The sequence below is a fragment of the Bison bison genome, unplaced genomic scaffold, assembly GCF_000754665.1.
Source record: "Bison bison bison isolate TAMUID 2011002044 unplaced genomic scaffold, Bison_UMD1.0 scf7180017864370, whole genome shotgun sequence".
Classification (NCBI taxonomy): Eukaryota; Metazoa; Chordata; class Mammalia; order Artiodactyla; family Bovidae; genus Bison; species Bison bison.
In genome coordinates, this window is record NW_011494942.1 from 273,407 (window position 1) to 296,489 (window position 23,083).

A 23,083-nucleotide genomic window follows, 5' to 3' on the forward strand; every position below is an offset into this window, starting at 1 on the left:
CTTTATACAGTATAATGATTTCCTTAGGAAGAGAAATCTTTTTGGAGAAGGAAATGGCAACCCACTCCAGTGTTCTTGCCTGGAGAATCCCAGGGACAGGAGAGCCTGGTGGGCTGCCGTCTGTGGGGTCGCACAGAGTCGGACACGACTGAAGCGACTTAGCAGCAGCAGCAGCAGAGTTGATTTACAGTGTTGTATGATTTACAGTGTTATCATTTCTGCTACACAGTAAAGTGATTCAGTTATACATATATATATATATACTTTTTCATTATGGTTTATTACAGGATATTGAATACATTAATAGTTTCCTGCACTGTGCAATAGGACTTTGTTGTTTATTCATTCTATATGTAATAGTTTGCATCTGCTAATCCCAAACTCCCAATCCAACCCTCCCCTACCCGCTTCCCCCTGGGCTGTTCTCTATGTCTCTGAGTCTATTTTTGTTCCATAGATAAGTTCATTTGTATTGTCTTTTAGATTCCACAGATAAGTGACATCACATGGCCTTTCTCTTTTTCTTTCTGACTTACTTCACTTAGTATGATAATCTTTGGGTTCATCCATGTAGCTGCAAATGGCATTTTTTCCATTCTTTTTTATGGCTTAGTAAATATATTCCATTGTGTGTGTATACACACACACACACACACACACACACACACACCCCATCTTCTTTATCTGTCAATGGACGTTTAGGTTGTTTGAGACGTTCCCGTGTCTTGGCTATTGCAAATGGTGTTTCTGTGAACATATTTTGAATTATAGTTTTGTCCAGATATATGCCCAGGAGTGGGATTGCTGGATCATATGGTAGCTCTATTTTCTAGTTTTTTGAGAAACCTCCATACTGTTTTCCATAGTGGCTGCACCAATTTGCATTCCCACCAACAGTGTCGGAGGATTCCCTTTTCTCCATATTTTCTCCTGTATTTGTCATTTGCAGACTTTTTCATGTTGGCCATTCTGATTGGTATGAGGTGGTACTTCATTGTAGTCTTGATTTGCATTTCTCTAATAATTAGTGATTCTGTGCATCTTTTCATGGGCCTATGGGCCACCTGTCTCCTGTCTTCTCTGGAGAAATGTCTATTTAGGTCTTCTGTCCATTTTTCGATTGGGTTGTTTGTGGTTTTTGTTATTGAGTTATATGAGCTGTTTGTATATTTTGTAAATTGATCCCTTGTCAGTTGCATCATTTGCAAGTATTTTCTCCTGGTCCATATGCTGTATTTTTGTTTTGTTTATGGTAGCAAAGGAAACCATAAACAAAACAAAAATACAAATGCTTATAGGTTTGATTAGGTCCCATTTATTTATTTTTGCTTTTATTTCTATTGTCTTGAACTAAGAAAACCTTGATATAATTTATATCAGAGAATTTTTTGCCTGCATTCTCTTCTAGGAGCATTATGGTGTCATGTCTTACATTTAAACTTTTAAGCCATTTGGAATTTATTTTTGTGTATGCTCTGAGGGTGTGTTCTAACTTCATTGATTTACATGCAGCTGTCCAACTCGCCCAATACCCCTTGCTGAAGAGACTGTCTTTTCCCCATTGTATATTCTTGCTTCCTTTGTGGAAGATTAATTGACCATATGTGAGGGTTTAAAGAACAGAAATCTTTATTGTTATTGTTTTAGTCAGATAGTAAATGAATTAGCAGACACTTAATGTGTTTCATGAGGACAGTTGGTACCATGTTTTCTCTTGCAGTGCCTGGCACTTAGTGAATGAACATATATCTTTGCATAATTAATTAATGGTATTCACTTGGGGGACCCAATACAATTATATGTAATTCATTAGCATTGTAAGAAAACTTAGAAGTTAACTAGTATAATATGCATTTTTTAATTCAGGAAATTGAGACTCAAATAACTAACCAATTCATATATCTAATTAAAAGTGACCAGGTTTCCTTATGACTAAGTCAGTGTGGAGACGAATTTAGATTGTAATCATGCAGGAGGCAAAGTTCATTTTCTACTGACTTGTTCTATGCCTTACGTAGTATTGTTAAATCTGTCCTCAATGTGTTGGTGCTCATATATTTGAAGACTACACAGAGGTTAAGAAAATAAACTCAGGTCCAATTCAGAAGTAAACAGGCTCATCAAGGCCACAAATACCAAAACTGTCTTGAGAGTTCTGTGTCTCTAGGGATTGGTGCACTATCTGGCTTATGGCAGGTGCTCTACAGGGCTTCCCAGGTGGTGCCAATGGAAAAGAATCTGCCTGCCAATGCAGGAGATGTAAGAGATGTGGGTTTGATTCCTGGGTTGGGAAGATCCCCTGGAGGAGGGCATGGCAACCCACTTCAGTATTCTTGCCTCGAGAATCCCCATGGACACAAGAGCGTGGTAGGCTACAGTTGGATACAACTGAAGTGACTATCACATGTGCAGGTGCTCTATTGTTGCAAGAATAAAAGGGTAAAATAAAAGAATATAAATTAAAAAGTGCTTTTAAATTTTTAAAGCTCTTATTCATGGGAGATTTGCCTGTATTTTAGTAAAGAGTAGCAGACTATAGCCATGTGAACCAGTGAACACAAGGGCCTTTGAAACCCTGAGAGCAATTTAAAGCAGCAAATGGATATCTAAAGTAGCACTTATTGTGCAAACCAATCCCAAGGGAGTGTGGAACACTGTCTAAAGGGTATTACTGGGTGGATCAAATATAGAATATTTTCCAGTTTCATTAATTTGAGTCTGGTCAACTAAACACTCTTAAAAGTGAAATTTGAAAAAAGAAAAAGTGAAATTTGTAAGAAAAATAGAAAAATAAATGCATAAAATGAAATCCAAAGTACCAAAACTGATGGGATGCAAATTCACAGATGTAGAGAACAGACTTGTGGTTGCCAGGGAAAAGAGAGGGCAGAGGGGGGAAGGAATGGGAGTCTGGAATTAGCAGAGGTGAACTATTATATATAGAATGGATAAACAATTAGATCCTACTGTATAGCACAGGGAATCTATTCAATATCCTGTGACAACCATAATGGAAAAGAATATGAAAAATAATATGAAAAAATATAACAGTCATTTTGTGGCACAGAAGAAATTAACACATTGTAAATCAGTTCAGTTCAATTGCTCAGTTGTGTCAGACTCTTTGTGACCCCATGGAGTACAGCACGCCAGGCTTCCCTGTCCATCACCAACTCCCAGAGCTTACTCAAACTCATGTCCATCGAGGTGATGATGCCATCCAGCCATCTCATGCTCAGTCGTCCCCTTCTCCTCCCACCTTCGATCTTTCCCAGCATCAGGATCTTTTCCAATGAGTCAATTCTTCGAATCAGGGGCCAAACTATTGGAGTTTCACCTTCAGCACCAGTCCTTCCAATAAATATTCAGGACTGATTTCCTTTAAGATGGACTGGTTTGATCTCCTTATAGTCCAAGGGACTCTCAAGAGTCTTCTCCAAGCACCACAGTTCAAAAGCATCAATTCTCCTGTGCTCAGCTTTCTTTATAGTCCAGCTCCCATATCCATACATGACTACTGGAAAAACCATAGCTTTGACTAGACGGACCTTTGTTGGCAAAGTAATGTCTCTGCTTTTTAATATGCTGTCTAGGTTGGTCATAGCTTTTCTTCCAAGGAGTAAGTGTCTTTTAATTTCATGGTTGCAGTTACCATCTGCAGTGATTTTGGAGCCCCCCAAAATAAAGTCTTTCACTGTTTCCACTGTTTCCCCATTTGTTTGCCATGAAGTGATGGGACCAGATGCTATGGTCTTCGTTTTCTGAATGTTGAGCTTTAAGCCAACTTTTTCACTCTCCTCTTTCACTTTCATCAAGAGGCTCTTCAGTTCTTCTTCACTTTCTGCTATAAAGGTGGTGCCATCTGGATATCTGAGGTTCTGGATATTTCTCCTGGAAATCGTGATTCCAGCTTGAGCTTCATCCAGCCCAGCATTTCGCATGATGTACTCTACGTATATAAGCTGCTGCTGCTGCTGCTAAGTCGCTTCAGTCGTGTCCAACTCTGTGGGACCCCAGAGATGGCAGCCCACCAGGCTCCCCCATCCCTGGGATTCTCCAGGCAAGAACACTGGAGTGGGTTGCCATTTCCTTCTCCAATGGGTGAAAGTGAAAAGTGAAAGTGAAGTCGCTCAGTCGTGTCCGACTCTTAGCGACCCCATGGACTGCAGCCCACCAGGCTCCTCCGCCCATGGGATTTTCCAGGCAAGAGTACTGGAGTGGGGTGCCATTGCCTTCTCCAACATATATAAGCAGGGTGACAATATACAGCCTTGACAGACTCCTTTCCCTATTCAGAACCAATCTGTTTTTCCATGTCCAATTCTAACGGTTGCTTCTTGACCTGCATACAGAATTCTCAGGAGGCAGGTCAGGTGGTCTGGTATTCCCATCTCTTTCAGAATTTTCCACAGTTTGTTGTGATCCACACAGTCAAAGGCTTTGCTGTAGTCAATAAAGCAGAAGTAGATTTTTTTCTGGAACTCTCTTGCTTTTTTGATGATCCAACGGATGTTGGCAATTTGATCTCTGGTTCCTCTGCCTTTTCTAAATCCAGCTTGAATATCTGGAAGTTCATCGTTCACGGACTGTTGAACCCTGACTTGGAGAATTTTAAACACGTCCTTCTACTCCGCCATTTTTCAGGTTGGGCAGCAGCCACCGTCACTCCAGGGATCAGGACCATCTGTGCAGTGGGGTCTCCACGTTTCCTCTCAGTCTCTCGGGCGGGGTGGGCAAGTGAGGGGGATGAGAAAGGTGGGCGATGCCCTCGACGCTGGGCTCCTCACTGGCCGCAGCGGCTCGTTGCCCCAGCGGGCTGCCCGACGGCAGCAGCCATGTCTGGGGCATGTCAGTTCGCCGCATTGTAAATCAACTATACTTTAATAAAAACTTTTAAAATGTCATTTTCTTCTCATGTTCAAAGTATAAAGTACAGATAAACAAAAAGAGAAAAATAATTCTGTGACCCGAAGAGAACTGAAAGCATTTTAAAATGAAACCTTCAGATATGTGTGTGTGTATATATAGATATATATATATACATATATACACACATATATTAGCAGAAGGTTAAAATGTGACTCTTTCTGTTCACTTTCGGCTGATGCCCTAAAGGTTGATAAAAATACAATAGGTGTCCAAAGATCCCACATCCTAAATATTCAAGTTAAGGTGCTATGACTTCTATGCAAGGGTAAACTGAGAGATTATGAAACAGGTTCTGCCAGGACTGAGCAATCACCCCATCAGCCTAAAAAGTAAGAATTGGAGTAGTGAGGGAAAATTTCATGGAAAGCCTCCCCCAGCAGGAAGAGAAGTACATTTCCTCCTTCAAAGCCAAGTGAGAGGGCCTTCTAAGACCCACTTAGAGAGCTAGACACATCCTTCTAGAGCTTGGGGACTGGTGTCTGCCTTTCGACAAGAGAAGCCCACAGATGAGCGGCTGCCTGGACCTAAGACTGAAACAACAGCAAGGAGAGGGAAGGACTGTGCTTCATGCTGGCAAGCCAAGATGTGTGAGCTTTGCCAGTGCTGTGTGGATCTGAGGAGGGATCTAGCCTGCCTTTTTTCAAAAGGAGACCACGAGGAGTTCCCTGATAGCCCAGTGGTTAAGACTCGAAGCTTCCCCTGCAGGGGACACGGGAGATCCCTGTTCAGGGAACTAAGATCCTGCCTGCCCGGTGTCTCAGTCAAAAAGACGAAAAAGGGACAACTACATAAGAGGAAGCCTGAGTGGGAGGGCAGAGAGTCCAAGAGAGAGGGTTAGTGGAAGGAGATGACTGAACACTCCGTGGGTGGAAGGAAGAACTGAAAGCTTCCACCTGGACAAGAGGCTGCCTCCTCAACAATGAATCCTGGGAGCAACCTGCAAAGGCATCTGCCAGAGAAAGAGGCTGCAAAGGTGCTTGTGCCACACTTACAGAAATCAATGATGGACCTAGACAAGCATGCCAGAGGAGACTGCCCTTCCCCCAGTCGCATCCCAAGGCCCCAGCCTTGGAGGGGCGGGAGCTGAAGGGAGGCCAGGGAGCTATGAGAGAGAAGATGGCAGCATGCAGCCTCTCAGGCATCCAAGCTCACAGCAGGCTGACCTGGAAGAGAAGATTCCCTTTAAGAGGAAAAGTTCAGATTGAACTGCACATTCAAGTTACTGAATTAAGACTGCCCATCTGACTGAAAGGCACCAAAAAAGCTTTGCAACCTGCCTGAGACTTCATCCACAGGCAGGAAAAGGACAAATCCAGAAAATAGGTTTGAAGTAAATGTGGGGGAAAGAAAACAGTTACTGTATTATCACATTTGTGACCATCTTAACAACAAAATAATAACAAACAGTAAAAAAAAAAAAAACTTTCAAACAAGTATTGGATCATACTGGGTTCTTATGTAAATTAAATGTTTGATGTTTGGCACATAATAGCATAATTTTGGCACATAATAAAAACTATATAAGTGTTAACTATTCTTTTTCTTAATAATAAGAATACTTACATTCTAACCCGCTTTAAAAAAAATTTTTTTTCCAAACCTAAAACTTTTTATTTTCTATTGGGTTAATAATGTTGTGACAGTTTCTGTGAACAGTGAAGGGACTCAGCCATATATATACATGTATCCATTCTCCCCCCACACTCCCCTTGCATCCAGGCTGACACATAATATTGAGTAGAGTTCCATGTGCTATATTGCCTTTTAAATTTAGCAATCTATTTTCATGTTAATAAACACAATCATGGCACATTACCAGAATGTTGAGATCCACATCGTCTGTTTTATTCACTTATGTCCTTCTATCTACAATAGTGACTGGCACACAACAGGTAATCGATACACAATTGTTAAATGAATCATTTCAAGTGGCTATACTGTGTTGCATGAAATGCACTATATTTATTCATTGATCTATTATTGGTTAGAAAACATTGGAAACAACCACATCATCATCTTTCACAACAATAGACCAAACTCTAATAAACATCCTTATTTTGGGATCTTCCTCTATATCCTTCATTACTTTCTTGGTTTAAGTTCTTAGAATTGCTGAGTCAAAAGATATGAATGTTTTACTAAAACTTTGAAAACTGTTGCCAAATTGCCCTCTGGAGGGATTCTGAGGCTATGGAAGAATTAGAAATTTCCAAGCACGAGATTATTTTTATTATCTTTGCATATCACTAATATTTCCCAGTTCGAAAAGCTTTGGCATGGTTTCAACCAAGAAGGCTTTCTGCAAGTTTGAAAAATTAAGCTATATTTTGGGAACTTTTTCTAGGACATAGCTGACTGAATGAAGTGGAAGGGAAAACAAAGCAATTCAGCTGTGATGAATAACTCCTCAGCTCAGGAAGTCTCCGAAGAGAACAGATTCCTCTCCAAGTATCACGGAGAAGAATTTGAAATAAAAAATACGGCTAACTATTTATTTTCTTTTATTATTTATTTGGCTGCCCTGGAGCAGGATCTTTTTAACTGTAGCAAGTGGGATCTAGTTCCCTGACCAGGGATCAAACCAGGGTACCCGGCATTGGGAGCGTGGAGTCTTAGCCACTGGACCACCTGGAAAGTACCGACAACTATTTATTGAGCACCCACTAGGAATGGCGTGGTGCTGGCTGCTTCGGACACACAATACCCAAGACATGCCTTTCCACAGCACGGACCGCTTCAACCCTCTCTGCTCCCCCTAACCTTCCTTCCCTGCCTTCTCCCTCCACACCCAGAGTATAAGCTATTCAGGGAAGCAATTTTGTTGGTTTTATCTTGCATCCCTGTCACATAGCAGGAAAAATGAGTAGATGCAGTGCATGTTTGTGAGCCTGAACAGAACTCCCCTAGGAAAATTTAGAGGGGCTGGCCCAAAGTCTGGAAACACACACGTGCGTTTGAATGGCTAATGCCAGATGTGAGAAGCTCAACCATTGTCATCTTGAATTCTCACAGTAGACACTCAGGCAGATTTTGAGTTTTGAACCCCTTCTCAGATCCGTCTGCTGACCCAGATTTGTTCAGTGCCAGGATCTAGTCAGAATCGATCACTGTGATGAAGTGTCACATTGCTCCTGTGCAGGGAATAGCATACAAATATTGAAGCCCACATAAGCTTGAGGTCCTGAGCTAAGCAACCCAAAAGACTGCATGCCCTTCTTAGCACCTGTGTCTTACATCTGCTTTTGGGGTTTTGGCAGAATCTCTGAACATTATCAGTGGGTGAAGTAATATGGTAGAGACGACTGGCTGCCTACCCAATGTCCATTCACTCCGGCTTCTTCACTATGGAACTGATTATTATTAGAGACAGCAAAGTGCCTAATTACATTTGTAGGCTTATTTGAGGACAGGGGTAGCTAATGAGATATAAAGGTAGTTGTTGGGAGAGACTTCTAGAAACATTTCTAAAGGAGACTTATTCATTTACTACATGGTTTTGCTCTTCCTGACTTTTCCCCTTCTTTCTTCATCTTAACTAAATCATAGATACAGTAGCTGGGGTTCCAGCAGCCATTCTGTGACCATGAACTTAAGGATGGAAATCAGTACTAGGAATGTTGGAAAAGAAAAGATAGGAGACTTGGAAAAAATCAGCCCAAGACTGCTGCTTCCAGATTTGTTTTACCTGAGAGGAAAATACTGTCTCTCGAGTCTGTTAGTAGAGGCTAATTGTAATTGCTAATAGAATGACTTGCTATTGAGTGAAGGGCACAGTACTACCCCAGGAGCATTTGGGAATTTTGGGGAGGTGGTTGTATTTTTTTTGTTGTCACAATAAATCACACTACTTGTAATACAATAAAATGGTGGATAAGAGCCAAGGGATGTCCTGTCTCAGATGCTAATGTAGCTTTAAAATGACAACAACGATAGTATTTATAACTACCTGTGCCTCAAACTTAACTACATTTTACACATAAATAAAATGTATATTTGCATGGTTTCAGAGACACTTAATTTTCCAAGAATGCAGCTGCCACATGAAGCAAAGTAATCTGGTTCTTTGGTTTTTGGAAGTTTACTAGGATTTGTTTACAGCACTAGCTGTATGCAACATGATACAATTATTGAATTGATCTACATTTATAGTTGTCCCATTCATGGTGAATGTATGAATAATTACATTTGACTCCTTCATCTTATCTTCTAAGATAGTTGGGCCCAAGCATTTCCATATTGAAATATGTATTACTTTATTAGAAATTATCTCTGTCTTATTTCTCCTTTGAATCTTTCCAGTCAAGGCAATATGTTGGTTTTATTTTTGAGAAGGTAGGGGCTTATGTAGATAGGGGCTTCCCAGGTAGCTCAGTGGTGCAGAATCCGTCTGCCAATGCAGGAGATGAGGGTTCGATCCCCAGAAGAACCCTGGAGGAGATTCCCTGGAGGAGGAAATGGTAACCCACTCCAGTATTCTTGCAGAGAAAATACCATAGACAGAGGAGCCTGATGGGCAACAGTCCATGGAGTCACAAAGCATTGTACATGACTGAGTGACTGAGCCCAGCACTGCACGTGTATACGTAGGTTATATTATTTTATACATTTCATCTCAGGGTCATAGTATTTATTTCATAAAAGGGAGGAAGGTATTGAACTTGACCTTGTGTCCATTGTCCTAACTGATCAGACTAATACACGTTCAGCCTTTGTCTGCCTTCTTTGTTTTCATGCTAAGAGGCAGGAAGGACTGGCCTTAGAGAGCTGAGTGTTTGGGGTTTGTATGCCAAAGCAAAACAGGCATGATTTTTACATTCATTGGTCACAAGGCTGGCTTTGGACATAAATACGGAAGATGCCTCGTGTGCAATGTCATTAGAGAGTTACTTATTTGTGAGAGACTCTAAGTATTACCGTTTTTTATGGTAATTCTTTAAGTATTACCATGCCATTTACCACTGACAACTCTATACATGTTAGTTTATCAGAGGACACAAAATTAGGACAGAACTGTCCATTGATAGGGGAGGAGCCAGGGCAAGGCACAGTTCTGGAACTCCAGGGACTCAGAAAGGAAGGAGCGGGGAGGGGAAGAAACCACAGAGGCCATCTGGGGGTAGGAAGAATGCCAGGGGAAGCAGCATGGCCAGGGGCATCGGGGGACTTGCAGCCAGCATGGCCAGCCCCCTGTTCACCCTGGTCACCCTACTGGAGTGACTGAATTAACCACATCTCACACGCCTTAATTGGAGCAGATAATTGGCGAGTTGGCTTTGTGGAGAGGAAATGTGTTCAGATAAACTTGGCAGAGTGGAACAGGAAGAATGGGACCACCTGATTTCATCTCGTGCCAAGGAGGGAGACACAGAGTGGCGGGGTCTCCTATGCAGCCTGGCCCGGGCAAGGCGAGGTGGGGAGACCCCTGTGTATACTGCAGGTCAGTGGAATCTTCCTGCAGCAGATGATGCTCAGAAGCTCTGGGACTGGGCTAGGGGGTTAAGCTGCTTTGGGCAAGTAGCTTAACCTTTCTGGGTCTGTTTCCTCACCTGTGAAAACAATTGAGGAAAAAAATGTTATGATATCCTTAAAGTCATGTCACTTCATTCCATCTAATCACAACTGTGGCTTGATTGCCTCCTCTGTGGGTAGGGCCATGCCAGGGGCTATGCCTGCTTCTTCGAACCTTATAGGAGTAAAAATGGATATAAAACCAACAAATTTAAGCATTTTTTTCAGGGCAGTGAAAATCTTTACCTTTTCCCCAGATACATCCTAACCACCTTGCACTTCAGGCTAGGCTATATCTTGATCAAAACTCCTGACTCCACCCTTCGACCATCTTCTTTGGGGGTGTCTGGAAGAGGAACTGTTCAGAGATGACATTGCCAGGACGACAGAACCCAAATGCAGGCAAAGGTGTCATCATTTCTAAGGATGGGATGAGTGATGTTTGCCTGATGACCACCCCAGGACTGTCCGGGGCTCTTTTCCAGGTACATTTTAGAATCTTCATCCTTAGAAAACCCTTTGTTTTGAAATGCTCTCAGGTCCAGAAAGGAAGTAAGGATCAGTCAGTGATGTCACCAGTGTGAGCTCTGGAATAGCATCTTCTTTTGAAAGATGTATCCTCTTTTGCTTTTGGCCTACGATTGGTTTATGATGACTGTTTCCTGGGGATTTCCAACCTGAATGGAAAGGATCCCAGCCCCCAACTTGTGCCCACATGGAGAGCAGAGACACCTGTATTTCACTCATGGCTTTCTCTGTCCAGCCAGAGGCAGACAAAGGGCAGCCAGAGACTGAGCTTGTGTGACCTCGAGCAAGTCTCTTTACTTTTTGGAGTATCAGTATAGCAACTGAGGCACTTAACAACTTGTGTCCTTAAGGAAATGTTTAGAGCAAGTTATCAAAGCACACTGAATACACATTTGTCATGAATATTATTATTATTTTGGCTCAAGATTTATTCTTTATGATCTAACAGTTACTTAAGTGAGCATTTTCATTTAATAAAATCACTTGACTTAGAACTGTTCACGAATAAAGTACCACTCATTAAAAATGTTGAAATCCTGAAATACATTATTGTTTTTCTTATTAAACTTGGTTATCATGTATAACTTAACCTGAATTACAGGCAGTGTAGTCCTATAAAAGTGGTTAAGTGGGAAAAAAATTGACCTTGCTGTAAAAATCTTCAAACATCTCCAAAGAGAAAATGTATCAGAAAGTCTTATGTCATTCCCAAGACTAGCTTGTAACAGATTTATTCATCAGAGGTTCTATTAACATTTTCCTCACGGGGTTGTGAAGATTCAATGAGAGTATTAAGTTATTGGTGCCCAATGGGAATATAACATAGAGTAACATAGTTATTAATAGTTAATAACATAGTTGATAATAATTGATAATATAGTTATTAACATGTTTATGGGCTTCCGAGGTGGCTCAGTGGTGCAGAATCCACCTGCCAAACAGGGGACACAAATTTGATCCCTGGGTTGGGAAGATCCGCTGGAGTAGGAAATGGCAACCCACTTCAGTATCCTTGCCTGGGAAATCCCATGGACAGAGGAGCCTGGCAGGCTACAGTCCATGGAGTCACAAAGAGTCAGACAAAACTTAGCGACTAAATGACAACAAAAACAACAATATGTTTATTCTCTAAAAAATAGATACACACCTGCATTCGGGCATGTGTGCATACAGAAACATACACACACACACATGCACACTCTTCCGGTCCTCTTCAGAGAACCCAACTCTAGTAGAGACAATAGATACACTCCTCACAGTCTGAGCATGAAAGGTGGCATCCACTCTTTCCTTTCTCGGGTGCAGGTCATTGTCTGAGAAGAGTAAGTACCCCTGAGAGCCTCTGGGAGTCTAGTGCTGAATTCATACTTGCAGGCTAACTACGAAAATGAAGCTTACTGAAAAACAACCCCGACTGTCACTGAGGAAGTAATCACTGGTTTTGTGGAGCAGGCAGGCTTTGGGCTGCTGATCTGTCCAGAACAGTCTACAGGCCTGTAGCTGCACATGTTGTGGAAGGGGTACATGCCTTGTGGAAGGGATACTCATGTGCCCTGTGCATGGAGGAGAAGCTATCTGTGGGGTGGGAAAAGTCAGCTTCCTCCCAGATAGATGGACCAGATTGCTGATGACGAGGCTTTTACAGTGCTATAAAAAAATGACGCCTTGGGATGATCCTACACAGCCTTGTTAAGGCGCAACTTTCAGAACTTTCAGGCCAGTTTGTCTTGTGTTGTTGAGTCAGCCACCGAGTCCTGACCTGTTCTTTCTCCTCCCATCACACACACCTTATCTAAGGTGTGACGTCAGGTGAAGATGTGGGTGTTACAGATAACCCTGGCCATGCGAATTTTCAACAGCAAACAAGCAGGTAAAGTTACAGTCTCTTGTTCTGTCTACACATTCTGTCCTCACCCAATACTCCTGGCCTCTTGTCCCTTCTGGAAACAAGGGCTTGGTCTAAGGAAGGGCTCTGTGTTCTGTCAATGATGTGGTAGAGTGAATCATGGCCAACCAATAGGTATATATTCATACCCAGTTGAGTGTGCAACCTGCCTTGTACGGCCTAAGGAATACCCATGCAGTCACCCCTTGGATTGACACTGAGAATTTCCCAGCCCCCTCAGAGAGGCATGTGCATTTAAGCTACATTTCTAATATAATAAATTCATTTGTCCTCTGGAAAAGATATCTTTGGTTGGGAGATAAGTGGGGGAAGGGGAGGAGGTTTGTAAAGGTAAGACTCACGTCAATCAGCTGATCAGTTAACTTACTGAACAAACAGGTACGACATGCCCACAGTGCTCTGTGGCCCACATGCAAGGATGGCTTTGGAACTCGTACCAGGCCCTCCCTCCTCTTCCTCCTCCTCCCTCCAGCCTCACCACCACCGTCCAGGTGAAATGCCAGCTCTGTGCTGTGCTGATCAATGCTACAGCCTCCTAACTGATCTCACTACCTCTGGATTCTTTAGTTATTTCTTCTTATTATGAACCTAGGCACATGCTTCTCTGCTAAAATCCCATTAGGGGCTCTGCCCTGGCTACAGCCTGAGTCCTGCTCTCTCTGGTGGGGGGCAGTCTTCTGTTCAGCCCCGACCACAGCCTCTGCGCATATAACTGGCTCACTAACCACACCCCTTCCTTGTTTTTTGTTTCCCCAAATGCAACATGTGCTCACAACAGGACTCTCACAGTCTGTTCCCTGTGCCTGGAATGCTTTTCCTCTCATCACCCCCAAACCTTCCACTAAACCTCAGCGCCATCCTGTGTTGCTTTCTTTCTCTCACATCCCACATCCAGTCCACCAAGAAACCAGGTGGATTTCAATATACCTCCTTCGGAATACACCCACAATCTGTCCAGGACTCACGGTCTCTGCTGTCCTCTCTCAGCTTGATCTTGGCACCAGCTTCCAACGTGGCCCCCTGCTTTGGCCTTTGCGCTCCCGCCCACCCATGGGTGCTCTCAATACAGCAGCCAGAGTGACCTTCTTAAGACACAAGTCAGATCGTGTCACACTTTTCTCAAAACCCTCCAAGGCAATGGTGGGCTGGAGGAGCTGGTCCCAGCTGGTGAGAAGGCACCCTGATATACCTTCTGTACTGTGTTCAGTGGTGTCACATTGGTAGCTTAGAATAAGCCACGGTGGGAGTATTTATACCACAGAAGTTGGCAGATGCTTAAAAAAAAAAAAAAAAGTTTCTTTTTTTGAGACTCAATTTACCAGCACACAATTGCTCCAATGGTGACCCATTTCTCTCAGAGTAAAAGTCGAACTTGTCACAACTGCCTGCAAGTCCCCCTGGAAACCGATTCCTTCTCCAAGTTCCTCCGCTTTGCTCCAGGCACATGGGCCTCCTAGCCTTCCAAGACATTCTCACTTCCAGGGACTGGCCCTGCCTGCTCCCCGTGCTTGAAACACTCCCCGCAGAGACCCAGGGGAAGGGGGGCTTATTCCTGCTCTTCTGGAAGTCCTTGCTCAAATCTCGCTTTCTTGGTGAAGCTCACCTGACCCTCTCACCATAAACTCCACCGAGCTGCCCTGTGTTCCTTCCATTCTAACCTGCAGGTACTGATTATGTTTACTAATATTTACACATGCTCTGCGTCTCCCACCACAATGCCACCTCCACAAGAGTATGGGTTGGGGACTATTTTTTTCCTCGTGCATCCCAGTATCCAAAACAGTGTCCGACACACGAGACCCTCAGTAAGCATTTTCTGGCGGACCGGCTGACTGAATCTCCAACTACCCACCTCCTCTGTAAACCTTCCCTAATCTCAGTACTTTCCTCGTCTCCATGCACAAAAGGTCCAGATGTTTTCTCTCTGTGTTAGTTCAGAGCCTCATTGTATAATATGTGTGGCTTAAAACTCAACATTCAGAAAACTAAGATCATGGCATCTGGTCCCATCACTTCATGGCAAATAAATGGGGAAACAGTGGAAACAGTGACAGACTTTATTTTGGGGGGCTCCAAAATCACTGCAGATGGTGACTGTAACTATGAAATTAAAAGACTCTTACTCCTTGGAAGAAAAGTTATGACCAACCTAGATAGCATATTAAAAAGCAGAGACAACAAAGATCCGTCTAATCAAAGCTATGGTTTTTCTAGTGGTCATGTAAGAGTTGGACTATAAAGTAAGCTGAGCGCTAAAGAATTAATGCTTTTGAAATGTGGTGTTGGAGAAGACTCTTGAGAGTCCCTTGGACTGCAAGGAAATCCAATCAGTCAATCTTAAAGGAAATCAGTCCTGAATATTCATTGGAAGGACTGATGCTGAAGCTGAAACTCCAATACTTTGGCCACCTGATGTGAAGAACTGACTCACTCGAAAAGACCCTGATGCTGGGAAAGATTGAAGGTGGGAGGAGAAGGGGACAACAGAACATGAGATGATTGGATGGCATCATCGACTCAATGGGCATAAGTTTGAGTAAACTCCAGGAGTTGGTGATGGACAGAGATGCCTGGCACGCTGCAGTCCACGGGGTCACAAAGAGTCAGACACAACTGAACAACTGAACTGAACTGAAGAGCTTATGCTGTTTCCTTATGATTTTATGATCTGCTTCCCCCAGCAGATGGCTGTTGGTGGGCTCTTTGAGGTACTTCCAACACCTATCCCAGTGCCTGGCACACACCACTCCCACTAATATCAGTGAACTAGAGTGGGTTGCCATTTCCTGTTCCAGGGACTCTTCCTGACCCAGGAATTGAACCTGTATCTCTTGCGTTTCCTGCATTGGCAGGCGGATTCTTTGCCACTAGTGCCACTTGGGGAACCCCCTCAATGAACCCATGAAGGTATAAGTGAGTGGTGACCAGAATGTAATTCCGACACGGATTCCTCTTCTCATCAGGAGCACCTCTCTGCTGATGGCTGTGTTGGGAAGACCTGCAGTTGAGAGAGAGTCGGCCCTCCTTTTCTCATCCTCTCCCTCAAGCCCCTTGTCTTCTGGGGCCTTGCACAAGGGGCAGGAATGTGGCCTTGAATCCCGTGGTCTCTTGGAACGTGGCTGAAAGGAACGGGAGGGCCTAGGATGTGCTGGAGAATCTGCTTCCGGGGTTTGTAGAACACACGGCACCACCTCTCCGGGCTCTTCTCCAGCACAGAGGCTTCCTAAGGCTGTATCTCCTGGCTCAGGAGGCTGCCAGAGAGGCCCCCCGTCTTCTCACGGAAGCCCTGTCCACAAAGGCCAGCCCACCCAGAACAAAGGAGGGTCTGCGCCTTGTGGTGAGGGGTGGCTTGTCTCCTTTCCCAGCCATCAGGTGAGGAGGAAGGGTCCACGCCCTAACTCTAAGCCTCAAGGGAATACCGGATGTCCCAACGCATTCTGCAGAATGACTTAGTAATTTTCCAGTTACTAATTTGCCTTGCCTGTTCTGTTCAAACAGGCCACTTGTTTCCTCAAAAAGAATCAGGTATAGTAGGATGAGGTCACTAGAGACGTGCCTAAACAACTACAAACACTGGCCATACATAGTTCGTGCGCAAAGACACAACCAGCCACTCGGACTGTCATCTGATTTTTATCTTTTCTAGACAAATTCGGTGAGGGCGCGCCCCCTGCTGGCAACATGAGATTATACCAGGCAGAAACCTATGCTAGAATAATTAATTGGGCGTCAGTTCAGTTCAGTTCAGTCGCTCAGTCGTGTCCACTCTTTGAGACCCCATGGACTGCAGCACGCCAGACTTCCCTGTCCATCACCAACTCCAAGAGCTTACTCAAACTCATGTCCATCGAGTCGGTGATGCCATCCAACTATCTCATCCTCTGTTTTCCCCTTCTTCTCCCGCCTTCAATCTTTCCCAGCATCAAGGTCTTTTCAAATGAGTCAGTTCTTTGCATCAGGTGGCCAAAGTATTGGAGTTTCAGCTTCAGCATCAGTCCTTCCAATGAATATTCAGGACTGATTTCCTTTAAGATTGACTGGTTGGATTTCCTTGCAGTCCAAGGGACTGTCAAGAGTCTTCTCCAACACCACAGTTCAAAAGCATCATTTCTTCAGCGCTCAGCTTTCTTTATAGTCTAACTCTCACATCCATACATGACTACTGGAAAAACCAAAGCTTTGACTAGATGGACCTTTGCTGGCAAAGTAATGTCTCTGCTTTTTACTATGCTGTCTAGGTCGGTCATAGCTTTTCTTCCAAGGAGCATGCGTCTTTTAATTTCATGGCTGCAGTCACCATCTGTAGTGATTTTGAAGCCCCCCAAAATAAAGTCTTTCACTGTTTCCATTGTTTCCCCATCTATTTGCCCTGAAGTGATGGGATCGGATGCCATGATCTTAGATTTGCTGTGGTATACAGATGGGACAGGATGCCATGATCTTAGATTCTCTGTGCTATAAATTTTTATTGCTTATCTATTTTATGTATAGTAGTTTGTATCTGTTAATTCCATACCCGTGATTTCTCCCTCCACCTTTCCCTCTCCTTATTGGTAACCATAAATTTGTTTTCTATATCTGTTACTCTGCTTCTATTTTGTATGTGTATTCATTTGTATTAGTTTTTAGATTTCACATATGAGTGATATCGTTTATATTTGTCTTTCACTAACATATATCACTAAGCAGAATATTATTTAGGTCTATCCACATTACTGAAAAAGGTAGGATTTCATTCTGTTTTCATGGATGCGTTATAGTTTTATATATACTGACCTAAGAAAATATTGCCATGATTTATGTTAGACTGTTTCAGTTACGTTCTCTTCTAGGAGTTTCATGGTGTCATGTCTTACATTTAGATCTTTAAACCATTTTAATTTATTTTTATGTATGGTATGAGGGAATGTTCTAATTTCATTTTACATGTAGCTGTTCAGCTTTCTCAGCTCCAATTGTTAGAAACTTTTTAAAAGGCTAAGGCAAGAAAAGCTCTTATAATTAAGTACTATTCAAAATGCAAATGTAAGAATTTGCTCACCTGGCTTTAAGAAAACATGTCCCTAACATAGAAGAACATTGATGTATCAGTGGACTTGGATAGATTGTGAGCTAAAAGTAACACCATCCATTGGATTTTCCAGGCAAGAATACTGGAGTGGGTTGCCATTTCCTTGTCCAGGAGCTCTTCCAGACCCAGGGATTGAACCCGGGTCTCCTGCATTGTAGGCATACGCTTTACTGTCTGAGCCACCAGGGAAGTCTCTTGCTTAATAATAGTAGCTACTAACATTGTAATGATAGTAGCTATTAATGTTTATGAAACATTTCCTATTGATTTAAGTTAATTATCTAACAATGATAATCTATTAATTATGGAAAAATAAGAGTGCTAGTTATTCTGAGCATGGGCTTCAATAGTTGTAGCGTGCGGGACTTGTTGCTCTGTGGCATATAGGATCTTAGTTTCCTGAACCCACGTCCCCTGCATTGCAAGGCAGATTCTTAACTGCTGGACCACCAGGGAAGTCCTCAGGAGTCTTTTCTTGAGTGCTCACTGCATTAGGAAAATAAAGATGAATTAGACCCAGACTCTGTGAGACCTCAGCAGCCTAACAGTTGAGTTTTCCTTCAGTAGTTCCTGGGTCTTGCCTCACACAGATGTTTACAGTCTTTGTTGTGAAAAATAAAAAGAGCACCCCGAAGCTGTAGGGAACACTCCAAAGTTAGGTATCCTCTGTCCTATACACAGGTGGCAAATTGTAACCAACTGTGGAGTGGAGGGAGCCCCTATTTGTAGCATCTGCCTATTTCCACAGTGTAAATCCTCCATCATGGCCAGTTTCAAGCTACCAACATGATGTCACTGAATGCAGAGTTGCAAAGATAGGCATAGCACATCACTGTATAGTATTGTATAGATACAGTAAAAGTAAATAATTCCAAGAGCTTAGATAATAGTTACATATAGCAAATATAGTGAAATAAGAAAGTGATGAATTTAGAGTATTTATGTTTGTAATATAACTTATTTAACACTCATATAGTTTAATCTTCAGTGATGGCTGTGTTCAATAACTTATTTGCACAACTCCTGAAAATTTAACAAATGGCTCTCTCAAGCTAGTAGGAGCCTGCTTCCATGCACCACAGATTTACCTGTCACAATACTGCAGGGTAGCCATGGTCATACAGAGCATGTGGCTGGGAACTGGAAACAAGGTGGGTGGGATGACTCTGACCCATGGATGATCAATGACCTTGGGTCACAGTAGAAGGAAGGAGCTGGGAGTAGCACTATGAGTTACCTCAATTATGCAGGTTATTTAGTTTCCTGTTAATGGTGTATTACATTTCTCCAAACTTGCTGCTGCTGCTGCTAAGTCGCTTCAGTAGCGTCCGACTCTGTGTGACCCCAGAGACGGCAGTACAGCAGGTTCCCCCGTCCCTGGGATTCTCCAGGCAAGAACACTGGAGTGGGTTGCCATTTCCTTCTCCAATGCATGAAAGTGAAAAGTGAAAGTGAAGTCGCTCAGTCGTGTCTGACTCCTAGCGACCCCATGGACTGCAGCCTACCAGGCTGCTCTGTCCATGGGATTTTCCAGGCAAGAGTACTGGAGTGGGGTGCCATTGCCTTCTCCGTCTCCAAACTTAGTGGTTCAAAATAACAGAAATTTGTCATCTCACAGTTTTGGAGGTTATTAGTCAGAAAGGGGTCTCACTGAGCTAAAATCAATCTCTTGGCAGGGCTGTGGTCCTTTTGGAGGCTGTGATCTCTAGGGGAGAATCCTTTTTCTGGCTTTCACCAGCTTCTAGAGACCACCTGCATTCCTTGGCTTTGTGGACTCCTTCTCCATCCTCAAAGCCAGCAGCGTTGGGCTGATTCCTTTTCATGCTCCCATCTCTTTGGTTCTCTCTTTGGAAAGCTGATTAGCAAACTTAATTTCATGTGTAACCTTAATTTATGTAACTGAATTTATATGATTTATGTAATTGTCTGTATAATTTATGTATACATACAATATAAACGCCAAAGACTAGAACATGGATATCTTTGAGAGGCCATTTTTCTGTCTAACCTAGAATGTTATGTCTGCAACTAGTTCTGCATAGACAGGGCCCCCAAACCCTTCTGGAGAAGTTGCTTAGAGTCCTAAAAGGTGAGATACATGGAGGATTTCATGAAAGCTGCTAATTTGCCTCCGGTAATTTCAAATGGCAATAAGTTTATGGTGACAATAAAACAGAGCAGAGAGAGATGGGAAAGGGAAATATCTAAGTAGGTGCTCAAGAAATGTCTCTCTTAATTGGCAGTGTGTGGGCTAGCACCTGAATGTTGAGAAGGATGCAACTGTACTCAGTTCTGGGAAAGGCCAGGCTAAATATAATGAGCAGCAGCACTAAGGAAGGGCTGGCGGTATCTGGGGTTTAGCTCCCTTGAACCATCCTAAATAAGTACAGTGGGTTCACTATCCAAACTCATCTCTATGTGTCTCCTATTCCAACTAGATTTAGCCTTCTAAATTCTCCCTACAGAGAAATTCTGGAGTGCCACTGGAAAAAAAAACAGGTATAAAGTTTTTGAGGAACAGAAAGTATACGAGGTGAGGGGTGGTCAGTCAGTCAGTTTAGTCGCTCAGTTGTGTCTGACTCTTTGCAACCCCATGAATTGCAGCACACCAGGCCTCCCTGTCTATCACCAACTCCCGGAGTTCACTCAGACTCACGTCCATCGAGTTGGTGATGCCATCCAGCCATCTCATCCTCTGTCGTTGCCTTCTCCTCCTCCCCCCAATCCCTCCCAGCATCAGAGTCTTTTCCGATGAGTCAACTCTTCGCATGAGGTGGCCAAAGTACTAGAGTTTCAGCTTTAGCACCATCCCTTCATAGATTGTTCTAATATAAGGCCCTCAGTGAATCAGGCTTCTCTTTGTTCATACTCTTTACAATTGACCTTCCTCCTCCTTCTATCAAGAGGCAGTGTGTATTTCTCCAGTCCCTTCAATCTAGTCAACCAGACTGATGATCTGGCCATGTGATTTGCTTTGATCAATAGGATGTGGCAGCGGTGAGGTACAAATTCTAGAACCTAGACCTTAGGAAGGCTCAAGACTCGGCTATTTGCCCTTTTGGAACATGAAGTGGGGAGGTCACAGCAACTAGAGTATGTAAAGCCTTAGTAGCATGGTAAGGAATATGGACTTTGTTCCCAGTGCTCTGTGGGTTCTTGAAGGTTTTAATAAGAATGTTATGCTTCAGAATATCACACTGCATGCTCTGTGGAGGAAAGATTTCAGCAGGGCAAGGATGGAAGAAGGGTGACCAGTTGGAAGGTTTTTTAAGGCATCTGGACAAGAGATGGTAGCAATGGAGGTAAGAAACAGTGGACAATGAATTGGCTTGGGAAGAAAATAGTGAATAACAGTCTTCTTTCTACAAATGCAAGGCTACATAAATACATATAGAATAAAGTTATAAACTTTAGAAAACCTAACAGGTTAATGTATATAAATCTGGATGTTGTATGTGACCATTTCCTCCAGTAAGACTGGCGACAGAGAAAACCAGAGGGAAAAAAACAATTATGAAGCAAAAGCACAGAGTGGAACAGGGGTGTGAGACATGAGGTCTGAGCAGTAAAATGTTACTACTTCCCACCTGCACATCCCCTACCTCCTGGACCTTGCCCTTGGGTTAAGTGAGAGACCTCTGGGTAGACCAGCCCCACCCCTTCCCTTTAGACAGCTCTAAAGGTATCTGTTTTATGAAGGTACAAGTCCAGATAATACCAAGGAACACGACGTACCCTTTGGCATCCTGACACCTAATCTAGGACTCATTCACTTTATTTGAACTAAATATTAAGGGTTTCCTTCATGTGGACACTTAACCTAAGGGACATGCAGTGAAGGTTGAAGGACTTGGTTCCAGTTTTGCTCTGTCAGTGTGTTTCATGTGACTTGGGCAAGATGCGTCAGGGCTCTGCGCTAATTCGGTTATTCTTCTTTCTTGCTGTGACGGAAATAGGCAAAGCGTAAGAGTTTGGTCAAATGAAAAAGTTACAAAATTTCAAGCCCAGAATTCTGATTTTTAGTAGAGCTCCTCAAAGTTACAAATCTTCAGATTTCACCTCACTGATTACTCTTTACAAAATACAAACTTTGGTGCTAACTGCTCAGGAAGACTCATGAGAAGGAAACTTCTTTTCTTTCTCTTATTCCCTCCCCACTTTTTAAAATTTCCCTGTGTAGCATGACATACATTTTCTGACTGGATTAACATAATAAATATTAACAAAGACAATACGTCATCATAAAAGATTCATAAATTGCTTTCTTTAATCCTTTCCTTATGTCCACTCATATAAACACTCTGTTGTCCATTACCTCAATAATTATGTGTGGTGACTGGCCGCAGGAATGTGAAACCAGGCCAGAGAAAATCTTTACTTAGCTTTTGGAATGACTGTATGGGGAGGTGCTAGTGGGGGTAGCTGAGCTCCCAGTGTCACTCTAAGAGCTGCTGCGCAAAGCAGGTTTTGAAGCAGAATGGGTGGAGCTTTGAAGCTTGAAGGAAGTTCTTGATTTTCAGATGTATGCAAGGACAGAGAACGCATGACTCTACTGTACCATGAAATGATGTTTACTCAGAGACTGACAATATCATCTAACTAACCCAGTGTCAAGTCTGGTCATTGTCCATATGACCAAAGGGAGTTCCACACTGCTCTCAATGTATACATAACTGATTCCCTTTATTTGCAGAGTAGTACTCTATAAAATCATCACATCCACTGAATTAGTGAAGAGCATGGCTCCTAGGGAAAACACAGGGATAGGATCATGACAGCCTCTGGTCACACTTTTGTCAACCAAACAACATATAACCTAGTTTTCGGTGTGTTTCTATTTAAAGGCACCTTACTTAATATATATTGTTGATTCACTAACACTGAACTAATGGCCAACAACTCTGAACTTGAGCTCTGCAGCTCCTGTTTTCTTCCTGCTGTTCTCTGAGCTACCCACACATACTTCTAGGAAAGTACTCCTTTGGAGCCAAGATAGTTTGAGTCAGTTCCTGACACCTGCAACTGAAAAAAATTTCTAAAAGAGTATGCTGTTAAATGTTTTAACAATCATCACAGTGTTTGCATATCTGTAGTAATTCCAAGTGATCTTCATTTATGCCACTCCCTACAAGTATATCATG